General features: G+C 42.2%; 1 pseudogene; it reads right to left on the reverse strand.

Annotated features, from left to right (window-relative positions):
• LOC121558720 overlaps nucleotides 1-23,243 on the reverse strand; it is a 39,387-nt pseudogene that overhangs the window by 5,172 nt on the left and 10,972 nt on the right.

Genomic DNA, 23,243 nt, shown 5'->3' on the forward strand with positions numbered 1-23,243 from the left:
CACAATCACAGAAATGCTTTGTTTTCGCACTACATTTCTCTGATTAGCAGAAGGCTGCATCCACTGAGGCAATCATTTCATAAGCAACATTTATTTTTTTATTTTTGCACCACACACCACAACACACACACACACACACACACACAGACACACACACACAGACACACAGAACAGCAAATATGACCAGCTTGAGGTTTGAAACCCCAGCTTTATACTGAGCACTCGGCAGTATATTTTCCTAAGCACTATAGGCAACGTGCACTCCATGCTAAGATAATAGAACTCTACTCTACCCCTCTGAAGTGAAGATTGTAAAGCTATGTGCTCTGTGCTCAAATAACATCTTAAATCAGCATACAGTACAATAGTATCGCTTTAATCTCTTACTGGGAACTATTTTTTTTATTTAACCTTTATTTAACTAGGCGAGTCAGTTAAGAACAAATACTTTTTTACAATGACGTCCTACCAAGAGCCAAAAGGCCTCCTGCGGGGATGGGGGCTGGGATTAAAAATAAAAATGTAGGACAAAACACACATCATGACGAGAGACACCACAACACTACATAAAGAGTGACCTAAGACAACAACACAGCATGGCAGCAACACATGACAACACAGCATGGTAGCAACACAACATGAGAACAACATGGTAGCATCACAACATGGCATTAGCACAACACGGTAGCAGCACAAACATGTTACAAACATTGTTGGGCACAGCCAACAGCACAAAGAGCAAAAAGGTAGAGACAATAAAACATCACGCGAAGCAGCCACAAGTGTCAGTAAGAGTGTCCATGATTGAGTCGTTCAATGATATCATGTACCTACCCAGGAGCAAGCAACTTAATGTAAAGTGAAACCCAGTAGGGTATAACCTTTATAAGTACTATGTACTATAGTTACAATGTAACTACCTTTGGAGACAATAGGCTAACCAGGAGAAATTAGGAGACAGGAGAACATTAGGTTTAACCCTTTTAGTTACATTGTACAATGTAACAATCTTTAACAACCAACTCTGTAATTACAATGTTGTTTCAAGGGACATACATATATTTAAAATGTACTTACCCAGGAGCAAGCAACTTAATGTAAAATTAAGTGACATTTAATTACTTTGTAGTTACAATGTAACAACCTTTACAGACAGTAGGCTAACCTGGAGAAATAAGGAGACAGGAGAACATTTTTCAGTTTGACTTTTCTTTAATGGATTTGACAAAGATTCATATTCAAACCATTCAAATTCAATTCCCCATTTCAGACTCAAAGCAACAATTGTTTTAGTTATTAAAACATACTAACACAGGGTGGTGGTAAAGCTAGCTAAAAATAAGAAGACAGAAGGTGACATCAAACTGAAATCTCACCTCTCACTCCCTGCAGCCAAAATGCGAAGCCATATGCTATTTCTGCCTCTTAATTTGTGCGTGTTTTTAAAGGTTTGTAATGTGCAAAAGTGCAATGTAAGTGTCAAAAATAGTGAAATAACATTGTAAACTAAATGTTTCATAAGTGCTATGTTGATTTAGCAACTTTTATTAACCGAAAAAGTGTTGACATTAGGATACCAGTGCCTAGCTTGCCATCTAGCTAGCAGTCGTAAGGACTGCCTTCTAGCAGTCGTAAGGACAAAGATTCAGCAGGAGGCAGGCAGGTAGAGGTACAAATGAGTGTTCGATTCATTTACACATCACTGGTGTTTCAAAGATGACGGTGATATTTACAAATATACAGTACCAGTCAAAAGTTTGGACACACCTACTCATTCAAGGGTTTTTCTTTATTTTTACTATTTTCTACATTGTAGAATAATAGTGAAGACATCAAAACTATGAAATAACACATATGGAATCAGGTAGTAACCAAAAAGTGTTAAACAAATCAAAATATATTTTATATTTGAGATTCTTCAAATAGCAACCCTTTGCCTTGATGGCAGCTTTGCACGACTCTTGGCATTCTCTCAACCAGCTTCACCTGGAATGCTTTTCCAACAGTCTTGAAGGAGTTCCCACATATGCTGAGCACTTTTTTGGCTGGCGTTTCCTTCACTCTGCCATCCGACTCATCCCAAACCATCTCAATTGGGTTGAGATCGGGGGGATTGTGGAGGCCAGGTCATCTGATGCAGCACTCCATCACTCTCCTTCTTGGTAAAATAGCCCTTACACAGCCTGGAGGTGTGTTGGGTTTGTCATGTTGAAAACAGATGGGATGGCGTATCGCTGCAGAATGCTGTGGTAGCCATGCTGAATTTGTGTGCCTTGAATTCTAAATACATCACAGACAGTGTCACCAGCAAAGCACCCCCCACACCATAACACCTCCTCCTCCATGCTTTACGGTGGGAACTACACATGCAGAGATCATCCATTCACCCACAAAGACAAGGTGGTTGGAACCAAAAATCTCAAATTTGGACTCCAGACCAAAGGACACATTTCCACCAGTCTAATGTCCATTGCTCGTGTTTCTTGGCCCAAGCAGGTCTCTTCTTTGTATTGGTGTCCTTTAGTATTAGTTTCTTTGCAGCAATTTGACCATGAAGGCTTGATTCACACAGTCCCCTCTGAACAGTTGATGTTGAGATGTGTCTGTGACTTGAACTCTGTGAAGCATTTATTTGGGCTGCAATTTCTGAGGCTGGTAACTCTAATTAACTTATCTTCTGCAGCAGAGCTAACTTTGGGTCTTACATTCCTGTGGCGGTCCTCATGAGAGGCAGTTTCATAATTGCGCCTGATGGTTTTTGCGACTTTCAAAGTTCTTGAAATGTTCTGTATTGACTGACCTTCATGTCCTAAAGTAATGAACGACTGTCATATCTCTTTGCTTATTTGAGCTGTTCTTGCCATAATATGGACTTGGTCTTTTACCAAATAGGGCTATCTTCCGTATACCCCCCCTTCCCCCTACCTTGTCACAACGCAACTGATTGGCTCAAATGCATTAAGAAGGAAAGAAATTCCACAAATTAACTTTTTAAGATGGCACACCTGTTCATTGAAATGCATTCCATGTGACTACCTCATTAAGCTGGTTGAGAGAATGCCAAGAGTGTGCAAAGCTGTCATCAAGGCAAAGGGTGGCTACTCTGAAGAAACTGAAATATAAAATATATTTTGATTTGTTTAACAGTTTTTGTTTACTACATGATTCCAAATGTGTTATTTCATACTTTTGATAACTTCACTATTATGCTACAATGTAGAAAATAGTAAAAATTAAGAAAAACCCTTGAATGAGTAGGTGTGGTATGTATATATACACAAGTTCTGAATTCAAAATGTCAGCATTCAAAAGAAAAAGTCTCTCATTAGGCAAAACCTGTCTCAACCAATAAAGCACAGGTGGGGTCTACCAGGCACAGATAAAGCTTCCCCTTGAGTTACCCAAAGTGAACTAATTAGAACATCCCCAAACGGGAACTTAAATACACTGAACATAAATACTGTACAATCGCAACATGTAAAGTGTTGGTCCAATGTTTCATGAGCTGAAATAAAAGATCCCTTATTTCTCTCAAATTTTGCGCACAAATGTGTTTACATCCCTGTTAATGAGCATTTCTCATTTGCCAAGATAATCCATCCACCTGACAGGTGTGGCATATCAAGAAGCTGATTCAACAGCATGGTCATAACACAGGTGCACCTTTTTCCTGGGGACAATTAAAGGCCACTCTAAAATGTGCTGTTTTGTCACACAACACAATGCCACAGATGCCTCAAGTTTTGAGGGAGCGTGCAATTGGCATGCTGACTTCAGGAATGTCCAACAGAGCTGTTGCCAGAGAATTGAATGTCCATTTCTCTACAATAAGCCTTCTATGTCATTTTAGAGAATTTGGCAGTACATCCAATTGGCCTCACAACCGCAGACCAGGTGTAATCACGCCAGCCCAGGACCTCCACATCCGGCTTCTTTACCTATGCGATGGTCTGAGACCAGACACCCGGACAGCTGATGAAACTGTGAGTTTGCTGAATTTCTGCACAAACTGTTAGAAAAAGCATAGAGATACCATGACGAGATCCTGAGGTCCATTGTCGCGTCATTCATACGCTGCCATCACTATATTGGGTGGCTGTAAGAAATCACTTTAAGTGAGTTTCAATCAGTTAGATGGCTGAAATCAAAAAGGGAAATGAGATCAATGTTTGTTAATAACAAAGACATACTGATATGGTATGCGTAGAGATTCGTGTTTAGTAAAAGTGTACACATAAGACTGGGAAAAGAAAGAGACAGGGTTATTAACCAGGTGAGCTTTGATGACCGGGTGCATGACAGGGAAAGAGGTTCCTCTTCCATTTCCCCCCTCACCTCCAGGAGGTAATTTGGTTGTGAACGAGTGGAGGTTGTGTACCCTGTCATGCATAGGCTTTGATCACTAGCGATGCTAATGTCGTCACGCAACAAAAACAGTACGTCTAACTCAAAGAGCAGGGCACTTTCAGACACAATAGTTATAGGTTGTCACCTAACGTATCAAAAGCAAAGAGATGGCTCAAGGTGAAGTTACACTAGTATGGGCAATGGAGGTTGAGCAGCCTCATTTACTAGCAGAAAACCATTAGCAATACCAGAAGACACTGAATATTACCTGGGTAAAACAAAATTGTACACCTAATTCAAAGTGAAGGGTACCAAAGACATAGGTTATCACCTAATTCAAGGGTCCACCAAAAATTATGACTCAAAGTCTGCTGTACTCTCAGCTTATGGGAATATTTCATTCACTTATCAAATCATGAAATCGAAATCAAATTGTATTTGCGAGTACAACAGTGAAATGCTTACTTACAAGCCCTTAACCAACAATGCAGTTTTAAGAAAAAGTAACAAAAAAGTGTCAAGTAAAAAATAAAAATAGCAAATAATTAAAGAGCAGCAGTAAAATAAAATAACAGTAGGGAGGCAATATACAGGGGGTACCGGTACAGAGTCAATGTGCGGGGGCACCGGTTAGTCGAGGTAATTGAGTTAATATGTACATGTGGGTAGAGTTAAAGTGACTATGCATAGATAATAGACAGAGCAATGCAAATAGTCCGGGTAGCCATGATTAGCTGTTCAGGAGTCTTATGGCTTGGAGGTAGAAGCTGTTAAGAAGCCTTTTGGACCTAGACATGGCGCTCCAGTACCGCTTGCCGTGCAATAGCAGAGAGAACAGTCTATGACTAGGGTGGCTGGAGTCTTTGGCAATTTTGAGGGCCTTCCTCTGACACCGCCTGGTATAGAGGTCTGGATGGCAGAAAGCTTGGCCCCAGTGATGTACTGGGCCGTACGCACTACCCTCTGTAGTGCCTTGCGGTCGGAGGCCCGAGCAGTTGCCATACTAGGCGGTGATGCAACCAGTCAGGATGCTCTCGATGGTGCAGCTGTAGAACTTTTTGAGGATCTGAGAACCCTTTTCAAATCTTTTCAGTCTCCTGAGGTGGAATAGGCTTTGTCGTGCCCTCTTCACGACTGTCTTGGTGTGTTTGGACCATGATAGTTTGTTGGTGATGTGGACACCAAGGAACTTGAAGCTCTCAACCTGTTCCACTTAGCAGAAGGAGAACTTAAACATTGTTATCAGTAATATCACACCACAAGGGACAAATCAAACCACGAATGGCAAATTTGACCACAAATGGTTAATTACCAGACACAGTCTATTCAGCTTAAAATGTAAATCACAACATTTAAACTTAGACAAAATGTGAATACCAAAGTGACGATTTTGTTCGTTATAGCAAGACAAATCCAAAGCTTATACAACTTGCACACATAAAACGGATCAGGGATGAGAAACTTCTACACTCTTAGAAGTAACCTTTTTGAGTTCTAAAAAAGTCCCACACTTTCCGGTTCAAAAGGTTCCTCTGGGAACCCCTGTGTAAAGGGGTCTTGAGGAACCCCTGTGTGGAAGTTCAAACCGGAACCTTTTTGAGATGGGAGGGCTTCAATTTTGAACCTTTTTAATAATATATTGTAGAGGTGGCAGCCTATCAGAATATTGGAGGCTTGGCTTATTGGAGGCTTGGCTTTCAGATAGTTATTTTTGGCCACCCCGTTAGAGTAAATGTCATTCCTGTTCATCATGTTAAGTTTGTACACTGAATATTTATGCATATTCTAATATAATTTTAATAATATTAACATTGATGATTACATATAGTAATAAAGTGCTAACTATTCCAACTTTGTGATTTGCATAGGTTCTTGAGGAACTCATACACCTCTGTAATCCTCATTGACGCCTTACTAAATGTCTGTGCTCATCCTTACATGTGATGACAATACAACAGAACAGGAATGACATTCACTCCCAAAGGAGGATTAAAAAAAATATATATCTGAAAGCCAGCGCCGCTACTAAGACAAGCCTCCAGTACAGGGTTCCTCCAGGGTCCTTTTGCTACATTGAAACATTAAAGGTTCCTCCAAGAACCTCTCATCTAAACGAATATGAACAATTGATTGGCAATGGTTCCGTGAGGATCTCCAGGGTTCCTCGAGTCACCACCAATTCTAAGAGTGTATGCTAAAACCTTAAAACACGTCACAAGGAAAATGTAATGTGCCTACACTCTGGTAGGAGGTCAGTGGCTGAGACGGGGAGAGAAGAGCGTTTGAGCTCTTACCATCTCGCTCTTTTAACAACTCGAAAGAAAATTGAAAAGTTCAAACGTGTCGGCTTAGTGCATGAACACCATCAGTTTTTAATAACTTCTGCAGTTATATCAAGTCAAACGCAATTTTCAGCACCTTGGGGAGGTGCCAGGAGAGGAATTTCACAAAGAGGGTTTTAGGCGGCTCATAAACCAAGAATTATGAGTTGATATTATTGAAATCAGCTCTTAGACACAGGTCTAATTAGAACACGTGCTAAGCAGAGCGAAATCGTAAGTTGCTTGCAAATTGACACTTTTTCCCCAAACAATTGTAGTCTACCATTGGCTGATAGGTTACTGGTTAAAGCTTGGCATACAACTCAAAACAATAACCTGTTTTTCTGTTGGAAAGCTCTATATTAGGCAATTATGACCCAGTGTTTTCTACATGACCATTCACACAATTTGTCGGTAGAAAATGCGCTATTATGACCCAGCTATCTCTACCCGACCATGCATTTACACAATTGAACCTCAGTCCGGATGGCAACTGAGTTACGGCCCAAATTAGTTGAAATCAAAGCAAGGAAATTTCAAAAACTCTGTACCAGAAGCAGGCTTATTCACAATGGGACCGATTCAGACTTAGGAACTTGCGCCTTTCCTACACACACCTTTCCTACACACGTCTCAGTATTTGCGTTCTGCAAGTGTGGCTACCTTGCGCGCTCGGAATAAATTGCATTCAACCGCTGAAAACCCTCCCACTTGCTGGCCAACAGTTTTTCTTGCTGAGTTTTCTTTCAATAGGGTTTTCAGTACATTTATCTTAAGCCATCCCTTTAAATACGGTGTACCTTTTAGTTAGAATTTTGTCAACAGCCTATAATTAAGACATTCAAGAGTGCCCATCTCTGCAGTTAAAAGGCCGCACAGTTGATATGCTTCAGTTTGCTGTCATGTCTGGTTTCACATTTGTCTCCAGCAATTATAAGGTCAAATATATCTAAAACATGTGACTTATAGTTACAATTCCCTTATCCAAACAGATGACTAATTTACCTAGCTCTTATCAATTCATGGGTTGCATGTTTCGTCACAATATTATTTTGAATGTTCGTTTTGGACTGATGCCCAACTGAGCATTCTACTCAATGCTCGTCAATGAATGATGAAGATTTCATCAAAAGTGCATTACAGTGGCTTGGAAATACAATGCCATTCAAAAGGAGGCAAAGAATATTAGGAAAACCTTTTGTCATATTATCGCGTATTAGATGCAGTATAACGTTAGCTAGTTAGCTAAGACTGAGGGGAGTGGGACACTGGAGTTTAGCTTGCTACCGTTAGCATTGCTAGCTATTTTTGACTAACTTTGCCAGCTAATGACAACATTGCCATCTGTCTAAAGTACATTTGATCTATAAAAACAAAGAGAGTCGCACACTCCATGTAGTAACCTCCCAGTAATTTATTGTCTAAAAATTCCTCAACGTTGCGGCATCACTGTGCCTTCTTCAGGGCAATGTCATGAATGCTTGAACCATTATGTAACAAACAGTGCAATTAGTGCAACCAATGACAATAGTGAGGTGTGTCATAATTGCTAGGTTGATCAGAATGATATATTCAAATATTTCCAATTTAATTAAATGTTTTTGTTACATGTCATCTTTTGGTTCAACCATAATGCATAATAAGCATCATCAACAGGGGAACATATTGGGTGTACGCTGATCAGCTGTAGAAAGAATACATTCATTTACAAAACCTGTTCACAGAAAATATAATTGGTCATTAGAAGGGCCTGAGATCAAAGTCAATATTCAGACCACTAGGGATCAATTTGACCGACATGATAATGCTGGTAAAGTTATTTCCTATTAAACATTTGACTACTTTAGCAATGTCATCATATTTCCAGGCACTATAGTGTAATTTAGATTAATCATTCATTAGCCTTCGTCCAGAATGACTGGGATTATTCGACTCTAGGGCACAACTATGGCGCCACCGATAGAGGGCGGCTGTGAAACGTTCATAACAATGGCATGGAACTACATGTTCGTTGACCTTATTCATGGTTTCCTCACGTGTAAATGTGGTGAAATTATGATGAAATTGGTCAAGGCTAGAATAGGGGCGTATCTGTAGACACACCTCGTCACGCCTTCATTTATTCGATCTCCACCCCAAATGAATAGCGGCTGAATATCATGCTATTCTCATGCTTGAAGTTCAACAGAAGAATACGCATAGAGAGAAAAACTGCATGAAAGGGAATTACGTTGCATTTGCGCACGGTTTACTTGGGTGGAATCGAAGTGTGGAACGATTAAGGACTGAGAGTATGGTAATCATGCATGAGGCCGACTGGACACCTAATCAGGGGAGGGAGGATTCAACTGGGCTAAACTAAGGGATATATGCAAGCGATTATTCTAATAATCCTAAAATAAAACAAAGTATGAAGTTTTTAGGAGAAATATAGCCACTAGTTATGAGGATTACATTCATGCATTTTTGGGTGGTAACATTAAACACTCAACCAACTCTTTGATGCAGAAAACACCATAGTTAGCGAAAAAGAAGGCTCAATAAACATAATTAAAACATCAACTTCAAGCACGCCTTGGATCTTAATGATTGTATTCACGTCCACTATTGTTTCAATTATCAAAATAATATATTATGCCCAAATCCAGAGCCTTGCCATTCTAATGCAATAGAATTGCAATGGCCTATGAATTACAGGGGATAGTGAGGAGAGTACAGTCACGCACAGCAGCTTTTAGGAGGCGGGAGATCACAGCAGCAACTCAGGAGGCGGGCCACGCAAAATCTAAGCAAGTGTGTACACTTATTAATATAAAATTATTAACGGGGGCACCACTTGCTCTAAGTCAGCAAGAAACTATAAAAAATAGTTACAATTATAACTTTCACGGTTAACGTATTATTCTGAAGGCAATTAAGTTCTTAAAATGACAAGGCAAAGGCATTCTTCGAGACAGTAGATATTTTATAAAACAAAATATTTATTTAGAAATAACCAGGGTAAAATGCTTGAGTTTAGGGATGAATGATAATAATGAAAATTTAGGCAAAAATTATGAACTAATATGATAGGCTACAGAATCAAAGTCATAAACAGGGAATGGGGATTAGAGGGCCTAAAATCAAACAAACAGTTATTCTTCATATTTCAGAGCGCAAACAGGCAGAGATTATAGGATAAATATATACTGAATAAAAATATTAACGAAACACTAACAACTTAGCTGATTTTACTAGTTAACGTTCCATAGAAATCAGTCAATTGAAAAAAATGCATTAGGCCCTAATCTATGGCTTTCACATGACTGGGAATACAGATATGCATCTGTTGGTTGCAGATACCTTTTTTAAAAAAATTGACTCACAATGGGCCTCAGAATCTCGTTGAGGTATTTTCACTTAAAATAAAATGCAATTGTTGTTCGTTGTCTCGTAGTTTATGCCTGCCCATAACATAACCCCACTGCACAATGTTGACATCAGCAAACCGCTTGACCACCGCGACACCATACACATGGTCTGCGGTTGTGAGGCCGGATAGACGTGCTGCCAAAATTCTCTAAAATGATGTTGGAGCAGGCTTATGGTAGAGACATTAACATAAGCATTCTCTACCAACAGCTCTGCGGACATTCACTGCAGTCAGCATGCAAATTGCATCCTCCCGCAAAGCGTTAAACATCTGTGGCATTGTGTTGCGTGACAATACTGCACATTTTAGAGTGGCCTTTTATTGTCTCCAGCACAAGGTGCACCTGGGTAATGATCTCGCGCTTTAATCAGCTTCTTGATATACCACACCTGTCAGGTGGATGGATTATCTTGGCAAAGGAGAATATACTCACTAACAGAGATGTAAATGAATTTGTGCACAACGTTTTAGATAAATAAGCTTTTTGTGCATTTGGAACATTTACCGGGATCTTTTATTTCAGCTCATGAAACGCTTTATATGTTGTGTTTATATTTTTGTTCAGTGTAGATAGTAATAGTAAAGCAGCAGATACAGATTACACAGCTCACATTCAAATCCAGGGTAAAGATAGGTGGGGCCGGGAGTGATGGATACTCTCGCGTGCAGTTGAAGTCGGAAGTTTTACATACACTTAGGTTGGAGTCATTAAAACTCATTTTCAACCACTCCACAAATTTCTTGTTAACAAACTATAGTTTTGGCCAAGTCGGTTAGGACATCTACTTTGTGCACGATCAAAGTAATTTTTCTAACAATTGTTTGCAGACAGATTATTTTCTCGTATAATTCACTGTATCCCACAATTCCAGTGGGTCAGGCGTTTACATACACTAAGTTGACTGTGTGCCTTTAAACAGCTTGGAATATTCCAGAAAATGATGTCATGGCTTTAGAAGCTTCCTGATAGTGCTCAATTGACATCATTTGAATCAATTAGAGGTGTACCTGTGGATGTATTTCAAGTCCTACCCTTCAAACTCAGTGCCTCTTTCGCTTGCAACATCATGGGAAATCAAAGAAATCAGCCAAACCTCAAAAATTGTTGTAGACCTCCACAATCTGGTTCATCCTTGAGAGCAATTTTCCAAATGCCTGAAGGTACCACGTTCGTCTGTACAAACAACCAAAAATACGCCAAGTATAAACACCATGGGACCATACGCAGCCGTCATACCGCTTCAGGAGGAGGCGGCGTTCTGTCTCCTACAGATGAAGCATGCCCCATTTGTGCGGCGCAAATCAATCCCAGAACAACAGCAAAGGACCTTGTGAAGATGCTGGAGGAACCAGGTACAAATATATCTATATCCACAGTAAAATGAGTCCTATATCGACATAACCTGAAAGGCCGCTCAGCAAGGAAGAAGCCACTGCTCCAAAACCACCATTAAAAAGCCAGACTACAGTTTGCAACTGCACATGGGGACAAAGATCGTACTTTTTAGAGAAATGTCCTCTGGTCTGATTAAACAAAAAAAGAACTGTTTGGCCATAATGACCATCGTTATGTTTGGAGGAAAAAGGGGTGGGCTTGCAAGCCGAAGAACACCATCCCAACCGTGAAGCACAGGGGTGGCAGCATCATGGTGTGGGGGTGCTTTGCTGCAGGAGGGACTGGTGCACTTCACAAAATAGATGGCATTATGAGGAAGTAAAATTATGTGGCTATATTGAAGCAACATCTCAAGAGATCAGTCAGAAAGTTAAAGCTTGGTCGCAAATGGGTCTTCCAAATGGAAAATGACCCCAAGCATTCTTCCAAAGTTGTTGCAAAATGGCTTAAGGACAACAAAATCAAGGTATTGGAGTGGCCATCACAAAGCCTTGACCTCAATCCTATAGATAATTTGTGAGCACAGCTGAAAAAAGCGTCTTGCTTGACAGAACCTACAATCCTAACTCCAGTTACACCAGCTCTGTCCGGAGGAATGGGCCAAAATTCACCCAACTTATCTTAGAAGCTTGTGGAAACACCAAAAACGTTTCACCCAAGTTAAACAATTTAAAAGCAATGCTACTGCAAATACTAATTGAGTGTATATGTAAGCTTCTGGCCCACTGGAATGCTGAGTGAAAGAAATAAAAGCTGAAATAAATAATTCTCTCTACTATTATTCTGACATTTCACATTCTTAAAATAAAAGTGATGATCCTAACTGACCTAAAACAGGGAATTTTACTAGGATTAAATGTCCAGGAATTGTGAACAACTGAGTTTAAATGTATTTGGCTAAGGTGTATGTAAACTTCCAGCTTAGCTGTATATCATGTCTGGAACCAACGGTCTTCAAGGAACTCTCCAAAACAAAGGATTTCAGTAGTCCAAGTAGAATTCTTGCAAGGACCCCTTGCGGGGGGTGGCCTTGAATTGGTTCAGTAGTTCATAAATTGACAACAACCGTATGGCTGGTTGCTGTCGAAACGGTCTTTGTGTTTTCTCATTGGTTGATGTCTAGCGTGCGTAGCGGGTAATTCAAGCGCTCCTCTACACTAGGTAGCATATCAAACACAAGCAAGACAGACACACAGTCTAATTGGCGATTTAATGTTCTTTTTTTCATCATCATTCCAAACATTGGATAAGCAGGAGAGAAGACAGACAGTCAAAGTAGTAGTGTTCTTTTTTTGGGAACTCATGGTAAGCGGCTACGATATGAAAGCAGAAAATATAAAGATTAGCCTGCATCATCCACACAAAACAGTGATTGTTTTTCTCCAATGCGATGTTTAGGGACTGTGTCCTGCTTGTGCAACTGCAATATCCACTACAACAGACAGAAAGGTTATTTTTTATTTAAATTAGAATATGGACAGACACAGGCTACAGAAAGGGGGGTAAAGAGAGAAACATAAAGAGATGGGTAGTGTGAGCAGGTACGTAGTGTATGTAAAATAAAACATGCGCAGAACCGTGATCCGGATCCTTAGCTTTGATTAAAAAGGTTTCCGGAGGGTGGGAGTTGGCAGATTAACTCTGTATTACGCAGCCATGGCATTCCGTTTTCCCCTCACCACTCAGACCACTCCCCAGACAGTCCTAGTAGCAAATTTATTTCTTGAGAAACTGCTCTTTGCTAAAAGCTATTTTTTTGTTTTTGTAAATTTTCGCCCATTTTTAATTGGAACAATTACAGTAAGATACTTCTTCATTTGCAATGATTTGATAAAAATGGCTGCATTGGACCTTTAACCTTTTACATTTTAGTGATTTAGCAGATGCTCTTATCCAGAGCGACATTGTGTTTACAATGTACCACATCTCTGGTGAGCACAAGGGAGAAATTTAATATTATAGAGGTACGTGTCAGCTAAGCTAACAGTGGCTAAAATCTTTATGATTGCAGCCATGTTTGTTTATGTTTGACAAGCGAAAACTCCCTAATCCCATTGACTATAAGATGCAAATAAACAAAGTGAAAGTCAAAGATGGCTGTGCCCATTGTGCCGAATAAGATCAACTTAGTTTGTGGCCACTTTTCAGGATATTACAAATCTTCGATGTGCTTGATACAGTGTATATAAGAACCCGGGGGCACATGACTTGACAAGTCGTTTTACAGTTTTGTAAAAAAATCACAAAGCAAATAAAATGTTTTCACCTCAGAGATTATCACCTCAAATACAAGCATAGCCGGTGTACGAAAGCTAAACAGGGTTTTGCCAGATTAAGTGAAACCATTTTAGGGGAGTTGGGTTTGCGGTTGATAGTATTTAAAGTTTATACAAAGTCGTCACAAGTTTTGGAAGGGAGATCGATAACTGGTCCACCCACATAACATTCAGCCAGTAGATGGCCTTAAAAGTACAGTGGGGAAAAAAAAGTATTTAGTCAGCCACCAATTGTGCAAGTTCTCCCACTTAAAAAGATGAGAGAGGCCTGTAATTTTCATCATAGGTACCACGTCAACTATGACAGACAAAATGAGGAGAAAAAAATGTTTTAATGAATTTATTTGCAAATTATGGTGGAAAATAAGTATTTGGTTCTCCAATAACAAAGTCTCTCAATACTTTGTTATATACCCTTTGTTAGCAATGACCGGGTCAAGCGTTTTCTGTAAGTCTTCAGAGTTTTCACACACTGTTGCTGGTATTTTGGACCATTCCTCCATGCAGATCTCCTCTAGAGCAGTGATGTTTTGGGGGCTTTCGCTGGGCAACACGGACTCTCAACTCCTCCAAAGATTTTCTATGGGGTTGAGATCTGTGGAGACTGCTAGGCCACTCCAGGACCTGGAAATGCTTCTTCGAAAGCCACTCCTTCGTTGCCCGGGGCGGTGTTGTTTGGGATCATTGTCATGCTGAAAGGGCCAGCCGCGTTTCATCTTCCAATGCCCTTGCTGATGGAAGGAGGTTTTCACTCAAAATCTCCACGATACATGGCCCCCTTCATTCTTTCCCTTTACGGATCAGTCATCCTGGTCCCTTTGCAGAAAAAGCAGCCCCAAAGCATGATGTTTCTACCCCCATGCTTCACAGTAGGTATGGTGTTCTTTGGATGCAACTCAGCATTCTTTGTCCTCCAAACACGGCCGGTTGAGTTTTTACCAAAAGTTATATTTTGGTTTCATCTGACCATATGACATTCTCCCAATCCTCTTCCCTGGATCATCCAAATGCACTCTGCAAACTTCAGACAGGCCCGGACATGTACTGGCTTAACAGGACATCTGGCACTGCAGGTTTGAGTCCCTGGCGGCGTAGTGTGTTACTGATGGTAGGGTTTTGTTACTTTGGTCCCAGCTCTCTGCAGGCCATTCACTGGGTCCCCCCGTGTGGTTCTGGGATTTTTGCTCACGTTCTTGTGATCATTTTGACCCCGCGGGGTGAGGTCTTGCGTGGAGCCCCAGATCGGGGAGATTATCTAGTGGTCTTGTATGTCTTCCATTTTCCTAATAATTGCTCCCCACAGTTGATTTCTTCAAACTCAAGCTGCTTACCTATTGCAGATTCAGTCTTCCCAGCCTGGTGCAGGTCTACAATTTTGTTTCTGGTGTCCTTTGACAGCTCTTTGGTCTTGGCCATAGTGGAGTTTGGAGTGTGACTGTTTGAGGTTGTGGACAGGTGTCTTTTATACTGATAACAAGTTCAAACCAGGTTGCCATTAACTCAGGTAAGGAGTGAAGGGACAGAGGAGCCTCTTAACGAAGAAGTTACAGGTCTGTGAGAGCCAGAAATCTTGCTTGTTTGTAGGTGACCAAATACTTATTTTCCACCATAATTTGCTAATAAATTCATTAAAAATCATGCAATGTGATTTTCTGGAAAAAACATTCTCCAATTTGTCTGTCATAGTTGAGCGTGTACCTATGATGAAAATTACAGGCCTCTCTCTCATCTTTTTAAGTTTGGGAGAACATGCACAATTGGTGGCTGACTAAATACTTTTTCCCCCCACTGTATAAACCTAGTATAATCCTGTCTAGCTCCATATTTTATGATAACTCATTATATCTACAACCTGCGCCTCACTCATGCCACGGTCTCTGTCACATAATACAGTGCATTCGGAAGTATTCAGATCCCTTGACATTTTCCACATTTTGTTACGTTGCAGCCTTATTCTAAAATTGATTAAATTTAATGTTTTTCCTCATCCAATCTACACACAATACCAAGAACCTTATTTACATAAGTATTCAGACCCTTTGCTATGAGACTTCGAAATTGAGGTGCGTCCTGTTTCCATTGATCATCCCTTGAGATGTTTCTACAACTTGATTGGAGTCCACCTGATGTAAATTCAATTGATTGGACATGATTTGGAAAGGCACACACATGTTGACAGTGCATGTCAGAGCAAAAACTAACCATGAGGTCGGGGGAATTGTCTGTAGAGCTCTCCAGAGACAGAGATTGCATTGTGCCGCACAGATCTGGGCAAGGGTACAAAAAAACATTCTGCAGCATTGAGGACCCCAAGAACACAGTGGCCTCCATCATTTTAAATGGAAGAAGTTTGGAACCACCAAACTTGGTAGAGTGTCGAAACGGAAGCCACTACTCAGTAAGGTACATGACAGCCCGCTTGGAGTTTGCCAAAAGGCACCTAAAGACTCAGACCATGAGAAACAAGATTCTCTGGTCTGGAACCTTCAGATTGAACTCTTCGGCCTGAATGCTAAGCGTCACATCTGGAGAAAGCCTCGTACCATCCCTACGGTGAAGCATGGTGGTAGCAGCATCATGCTGGGGGGATGTTTTTTCAGCAGCAGGGACTGGGACACTAGCCAGGATCGAGGGAAAGATACTTGTTGAAAACCTTCTCCAGAGCGCTCAGGGCCTCCAGACTGGGGCGAAGGTTCACCTTCCTACAGGACAACGACCCTAAGCACACAGCCAAGACAAAGCAGGAGTGGCTTCGGGACAAGTCTCTGAATGTCCCAGCCAGAGCCCGGACTTGAACCCGATCAAACATCTCTGGAGAGACCTGAAAAAAACTGTTTTTGCTTTGTCATTATTGGGTTTTGTGTGTAGATTGATGAGGGAAAAAAACTATTTAATCAATTTTAGAATAAGGCGTACGTAACATCATGTGGAAAAAGTGAAGGGGTCTGAATACTCTCCGGATGCACTGTATAGCTTGATTACACGCACACACCATTCCAATCTGATAATCCACACAAACTACCTCACTTTGTTGCTCACATGACTCGAGCCACCCTGTTCTCACTCTCTCCTCTGTCGACCAAGGTAAAATCTATCCAAACCATAATACTCACTGCATTTGAGGATTGCAAATATCTTCTTCGTTAGCTAGGCAGACATTTGTAGGCTTCATGTCCAGTGGTGATAATTCGTTGACATGATGATAAAAATGTAGCCATCGCTGTAGCCTAGTTTTTCCAGGGGAGAATAATTTAAATTAATTTACAAAATTAACAAAAAATATTTAGGATGCCAGTGTTTCCCCTTAGCCATTCTTGGAATATGCCTAATATATGCTCATACCCCGCTCTCACCTTTGTTTTGTTCGCCACTATTGCATCAAACACACAGGACTTAGCAACTCAGGTGTCCCGCCCGTCTCACATGAGCAGCCACTCCAGACAGGCTAATACCAAAGCCCCTCTTTCCAGATACAGTGAGGGAAAAAAAGTATTTGATCCCTCCTGCTGATTTTGTACGTTTGCCCACTGACAAAACATAATCAGTCTATAATTTTAATAGTAGGTTTATTTGAACAGTGAGAGACAGAATAACAACAACAAAAATCCAGAAAAATGCATGTCAAAAATGTTATAAATTGACTTGCATTTTAATGAGAAATAAGTATTTGACCCCTCTGCAAAAACATGACTTAGTACTTGGTGGGAAAAACCCTTGTTGGCAATCACAGAGGTCAGGCGTTTCTTGTAGTTGGCCCACCAGGTTTGCACACATCTCAGGAGGGATTTTGTTCCACTCCTCTTTGCCAGATCTTCTCCAAGTCATTACGGTTTCGAGGCTGACGTTTAGCAACTTTCAACCTTCACTCCCTCCACAAATTTCTTATGCGATTAAGGTCTGGAGACTGGCTGGGGCCACTCCAGGACACTTAATGTGCTTCTTCTTGAGCCACTCCTTTGTTGCCTTGGCCGTGTGTTTTGGGTCATTGTCTATGCTGGAATACCCATCCACGGGCCATTTTCAATGCCCTGGCTGAGGAAGGAGGTTCTCACCCAAGATTTGGCCGGTACACCTGGCCCGTTCCTCGTCCCTTTGTGCGGTGAGGTTGTCCTGTCCCCTTAGCAGAAAAAACACCCCCAAAGCATAATATTTCCCACCTCCATGTTTGGCCGGTGGGGATGGTGTTCTTCTTGGGGTCATAGGCAACATTCCTCCTCCCTCCAAACACGGCGGGTTGAGTTGATGCCAAGGAGCTCCATTTTGGTCTCATCTGGCCACAACGCTTTCACCCAGTTCTCTCTCTGAATCATTCAGATGTTCGTTGGCAAACTTCAGACGGGCCCTGTATATGTGCTTTCATGAGCAGGGGGGACCTTGCGGGCGCTGCAGATTTCAGTCCTTCACGGCGGCGTAGTGTGTTACCAATTGTTTTCTTGGTGACTATGGTCCCCGCTGCCTTGAGATCATTGACAAGATCCTCCCTTGTAGTTCTGGGCTGATTCCTCACCGTTCTCGTGATTTGTGCAACTCCACGAGGTGAGATCTTGCATGGAGCCCCAGGCCCAGGAGATTGACAGTTATTTTGTGTTTCTTCCATTTCGCGAATAATCGCACCCAACTGTTGTCACCTTCTCACCAAGCTGCTTGGAGATGGTCTTGTAGCCCATTCCAGCCTTGTGTGAGTCTACAATCTTGTACCTGACATCCTTGGGAGCTCTTTGGTCTTGGCCATGGTGAATCTACAGATTGATTGATTGCTTCTGTGGACAGGTCTCTTTTATACGGGTAACAAACTGAGATTAGAAGTACTCCCTTTAAGAGTGTGCTCCTAATCTCAGCTTCGTCCCCTGTATAAAAAACACCTAAGAAAACCAGAAATCATTCTGATTGAGGAGGGGTCAAATACTTATTTCCCTCATTAAAATGCAAATCAATTTATAAAATTTTTACATGCGTTTTTCTGGATTTTTTTGTTGTTGTTATTCTGTCTCTCACTGTTCAAATAAACCTACCATTAAAATTATAGACTGATCATTTCTTTGTCAGTGGGCAAACCTACAAAATCAGCATGGGATCAAATACTTTTTTTCCCTCACTGTAATAACACATGTAATATAGATGATAATGACAGAATTATCAATAATATTATAGATACTCACTGCTACTACCATAGGCAGAAAGGATAAGAGATTGAGCAGTTAAAAGTGTCAGTTTTATAATGCCTAATATGAAGCACAAGATGCGGTCTTGATGCAGTGAGTGCAGAGAATATATGGCAAAATGCAACATGGAATTCTGGTATCGCGTGCAAAAATAACTCACATTGTAAGGGCCGTTATTCATATTTTAGAACTTATGCATCAAAAAGGTTAACGACACACTTTATCAATATATACAAAATCTATATAGTGTACATCATCTACCTTTAGCCAGTCATTGGGACTGATGGTATGTCTCTTTTTGTGCCAGGCATTAATGGCCGAGTTGGCTGTGCCTAGGCACAAAATCAATGTCTGAAGAAAGAAAGTCATAATGGCCCTGTGCATTGATTGCTTTTGGCTGATGAAACTTTCGCCCATCGGCTTTTCTTGTCTGCTTCAGAGTGATGGCTTGCTGACAGCATGATATCAATTATAGGTAATCAGATCACAAGAGAGATAACACAAATAGAGAAGATAGATATGCAGTTTCACATGGCGGGACCAACCTAATTGACAGCCTATGTGTAAACTTCTGATTTGGGCTGTTACGGTGACCATATTATCGCCACACTGGCCGGTCGTCATGGCGGCAGTGAAAATTACAGATTGCCTCTTATCCATTTGTCGTCCCCTTATGCCATGGTTTGTGCATCTCAATTGTCATTAGAAACCACATTTGTTTAAGCAAGTCAGCCATCTCAGCTATGTTTTTTTAAAAGGCAGTAAATGAGGCTGAATTAACTGTTTGCTGCCAGACAAGGCTCGCTGATAGCCAGGTGTAGCAGTGGTAAGATGTTGGGACACTGTAAAGTTTGTGGGCACCGTTTGTCACGTTATAGTGCAATGAATGTATTGTTTAGTGTTGTGTAGTGGCTTTGCTGGCATGCATCCCACTTATTTTATTTTTTCCCCCACCAAGATTGACATGCTAAAATCACCACTGCTGTGTATCCAGTATATACGACAAATAAAATGTGAAACTTAAAATCTCTCTCTCTCTCTCTCTCTCTCTCTCTCTCTCTCTCTCTCTCTCTCTCTCTCTCTCTCTCTCTCTCTCTCTCTCTCTCTCTCTCTCTCTCTCTCTCTCTCTCTCTCCTCTCTCTCTCTCTCTCTCTCTCTCTCTCTCTCTCTCTCCATCTCACGCATTGGGAGGGGTGTTTTGGGATGAGGGCCCAGACCCTGATGAAGGGCCAGCACATCAGTACGTCACACTCCTGCAGACGTATGACAGTCCAACTGGCTGTGGCACTTGATGAGTTGTGTCCGCCCCTGACCTCCAGCATAAATGAGCTACAGTTCACTCCCCTTTGGCTATTGTTACGACTCCAAAACAGGATGTCACTAGGAAGAACCTCTCAAACCACTGTTTAATGATTTTTGACTCCAGGTCCCTAATTATGATGCTCTGATATCTAGTAAGAATACTGAAATTATGTAATGCATTGCTTTCAGATCTATGTGACAGTTCCAGACCAGTAACATCCAGCCTGTCTACAAAGCTGTCATGCACAAATCTCATAATGCCTCGCATAAGTGTTGCCTATGTCAGTACCTACACCAATATGATATTGTAATCTGATGCTAGACTGCAATGTAGATTACATGGTATTCAATCATTGGGAAATGTGTGCAGTGCGTCTGCTTTGCAGGGCGGTCTGGGCAGCGCCACAATCTTACCCATGAAGTAGGTGACCGTTTTACACATGGCGGCTCGAAGACGAAGTCCTGCAGCATGTTGGGGATGAGCGTGAAGGGCATGCAGAAGGCGGCCATCATCAGGTCACTGACCGCCAGCGACAGCAGGAAGGAGTTGGTGACCGTGCGCATGCGCTTGTTGACTGTCCAGGACCACAATGATCAGAAGGTTGCCAAAGGCTGAGCAGGAAGATGAGAGGGTAGAGCCGGATCCGCACCGAGTCCATCTCTGAAAAAAAGAAAGAGAAAGAGAAGAAAAAAAAAGAAGAAGAAGAAGAAAGAAAGAAGAAAAAGAAGAAGAAGACAGATAGACAATGATCAGATATTAAAAAATATCAATATTATAACATATCATACGGAGCATATTCACAACACACCATAGTTGGAATATATTCCAACATTCTAGACAATATTGCTGGTCTGCAACTAAGCATATATGACTGCAGGGACAGAGAGCTCCAAGATGCCAGTGAAGTCGATGCTAGTCGTTGCACTGTCACGGACCCTATTAGCTGAAGTTGACAGCATGTGACGGGACAAAGGTCACCCATTTGCTATCTGCTGAGCGGGGTGATAAAAGAGTAATGTCACCCCCAAAGTCAAGGGTTAAAGTCTGCAGGATGCATACTCATATGCAAGTGCATACGTCAAAGATGTATAGTTTTTACAGAAACAGACCTTGTCTCTTTCTAGTCAGCAGGAAGCAGATTGTGCAGTCAACACTTTACAGTGCATTCGGAGAAAGTATTCAGACTTTTTCCACATTTTGTTATGTTACAGCCTTATTCTAAAATGTATTAAAATTAAATTTTTTCTCATCAATCTACACCCAATAACCCATAATGACAAAAGAAAACAGTTTTTTTACATTTCTGCAAATTTTTTGAAAAAAAACAACAACATAATTAACTTATTTACATACGTAGTTAGACCCTTTACTATGAGAGTCGAAATTGAGCTCAGGTGCATCTTGTTTCCAGTGATTACCCTTGATGTTTCTACAGCTTTGGATTCCACCTGTGGTAAATTCAATTGCTTGGACATGATTTGGAAAGGCACACACCTGTCTCTATAAGGTCCCACAGTTGACAGTGCATGTGTCATGGGCCTCTCACTCCACCGGGTTACCACCTTAATTTTCTTCCCACTCTGCTCACCACTCTCTCTACTCAGCCTAACTAGCTCCACCTGTCCCTGCTCTGCTCTGCTCTAGTTACTCTGCCAGCCTTGCGCTGCATTACCCACTACCTCTCCCAGTATTTGAGGCCCTGTCTTTCCCAGCTCTCCGGTGTCAGTCGTCTGCAAAGCTCACACCGGAACCTGTTTGCCTCGCGCTTCTGGCTCACCCTGGTTTTGTGACCCCGGACCTGCCTGTTTATTGGATACTCTTCCTGCCTCAGGAGATCCAGACCTGCTTCTGCCATTCGACTCCTGACTACTCTTTCAATCCGGTAACTCTGACCAGCCTTCTGCCTTGCTACTACGTATTTTGGATTTCCCTTGAACTGTACCGCTGCCTGGTTTCATTCCGCCCTGTTGTGTCTGTGTCTCCCCCAGGACTTCTGGACCACCCACCACCGGCTTCATAGGAGCCTTATCGCTGCCACTGGGGGGCACAGACCCAGCGCATTGGGCCGGGATCCCTCTGTTACCCCTGGAGCCTTCATTCACTCCCTACTTCCCTTTTCCCTTAAGTTTAATAAACTTTCTGGTGTGGCGCTAATTGTGGTCCTCTGGTCGTCTGTCTGACCATCGTGACAGTGCGATCCGACCATTATGGACTCAGCGCACACTTTCCCATGAAACCGATGAGCACTGAGCAGCAGTTCCAGCAGCAGCAACAACAACTCGCCATGATCATTCCAACTCCTCACCAACCTTACCCCAGCCAGTCTGCCCACCAGCCCAGCCCCGAGGTGCACCCTGCCCCGGTCATTGCAGCCGCTGCTCCGGAACCAAGAAAAACCCCGACGCGGTTCAACGGCGATTCTACCCAGGTCCGGCCATTCCTGACTGCTTCCTGCCCGACTTCCAGTTCTCCCCTTGCAGCCAAGGACCTTCGCCACGGAGGGGCTAGAGGTGGGTATGCCATCACTCACCTGGCGGGCCGAGCTCGACTCTGGGGAACAGCAGAGTTCGAACGTCAAACCCCGCATGTGCAACCTTCGACCTGTTTGCTGAGGAGATGCTGAAGGTGTTTGACCTGGATTCACCCACCGCAGGGGCGTCTGTGAATGTTCAGTATTGACAAGGCACCGTCGACCATTCCATCGACTTCCGAACCCTGGCTAGGCGAAGTTCTTGGAACACACCATCGTTGGTGGGCGCGTTCTTCCATAGTTTGGCCCGGGCTATATCAGGGCCGAGTTGGTCTCCCATGAACTGCCTTCCACTCTTGATGAAGCCATCGCACTGACTGTCAGGATCGACAGAAGGATACAGACCCGTCGTCGTGAGAGGGCGCCAAGGTCCCACCTACTACCGGCATTCGGGAGAGATCCGGCTGGGCTCCTGTCATCTGCTGCCACTCACCCAGGTCAGCCCGGTCAGTGCCTGAGCCACCTATGGGAGATTAGGGGAGCCTCCCTCACTCCT

This window comes from Coregonus clupeaformis, unplaced genomic scaffold, assembly GCF_020615455.1.
Source record: "Coregonus clupeaformis isolate EN_2021a unplaced genomic scaffold, ASM2061545v1 scaf0309, whole genome shotgun sequence".
Classification (NCBI taxonomy): Eukaryota; Metazoa; Chordata; class Actinopteri; order Salmoniformes; family Salmonidae; genus Coregonus; species Coregonus clupeaformis.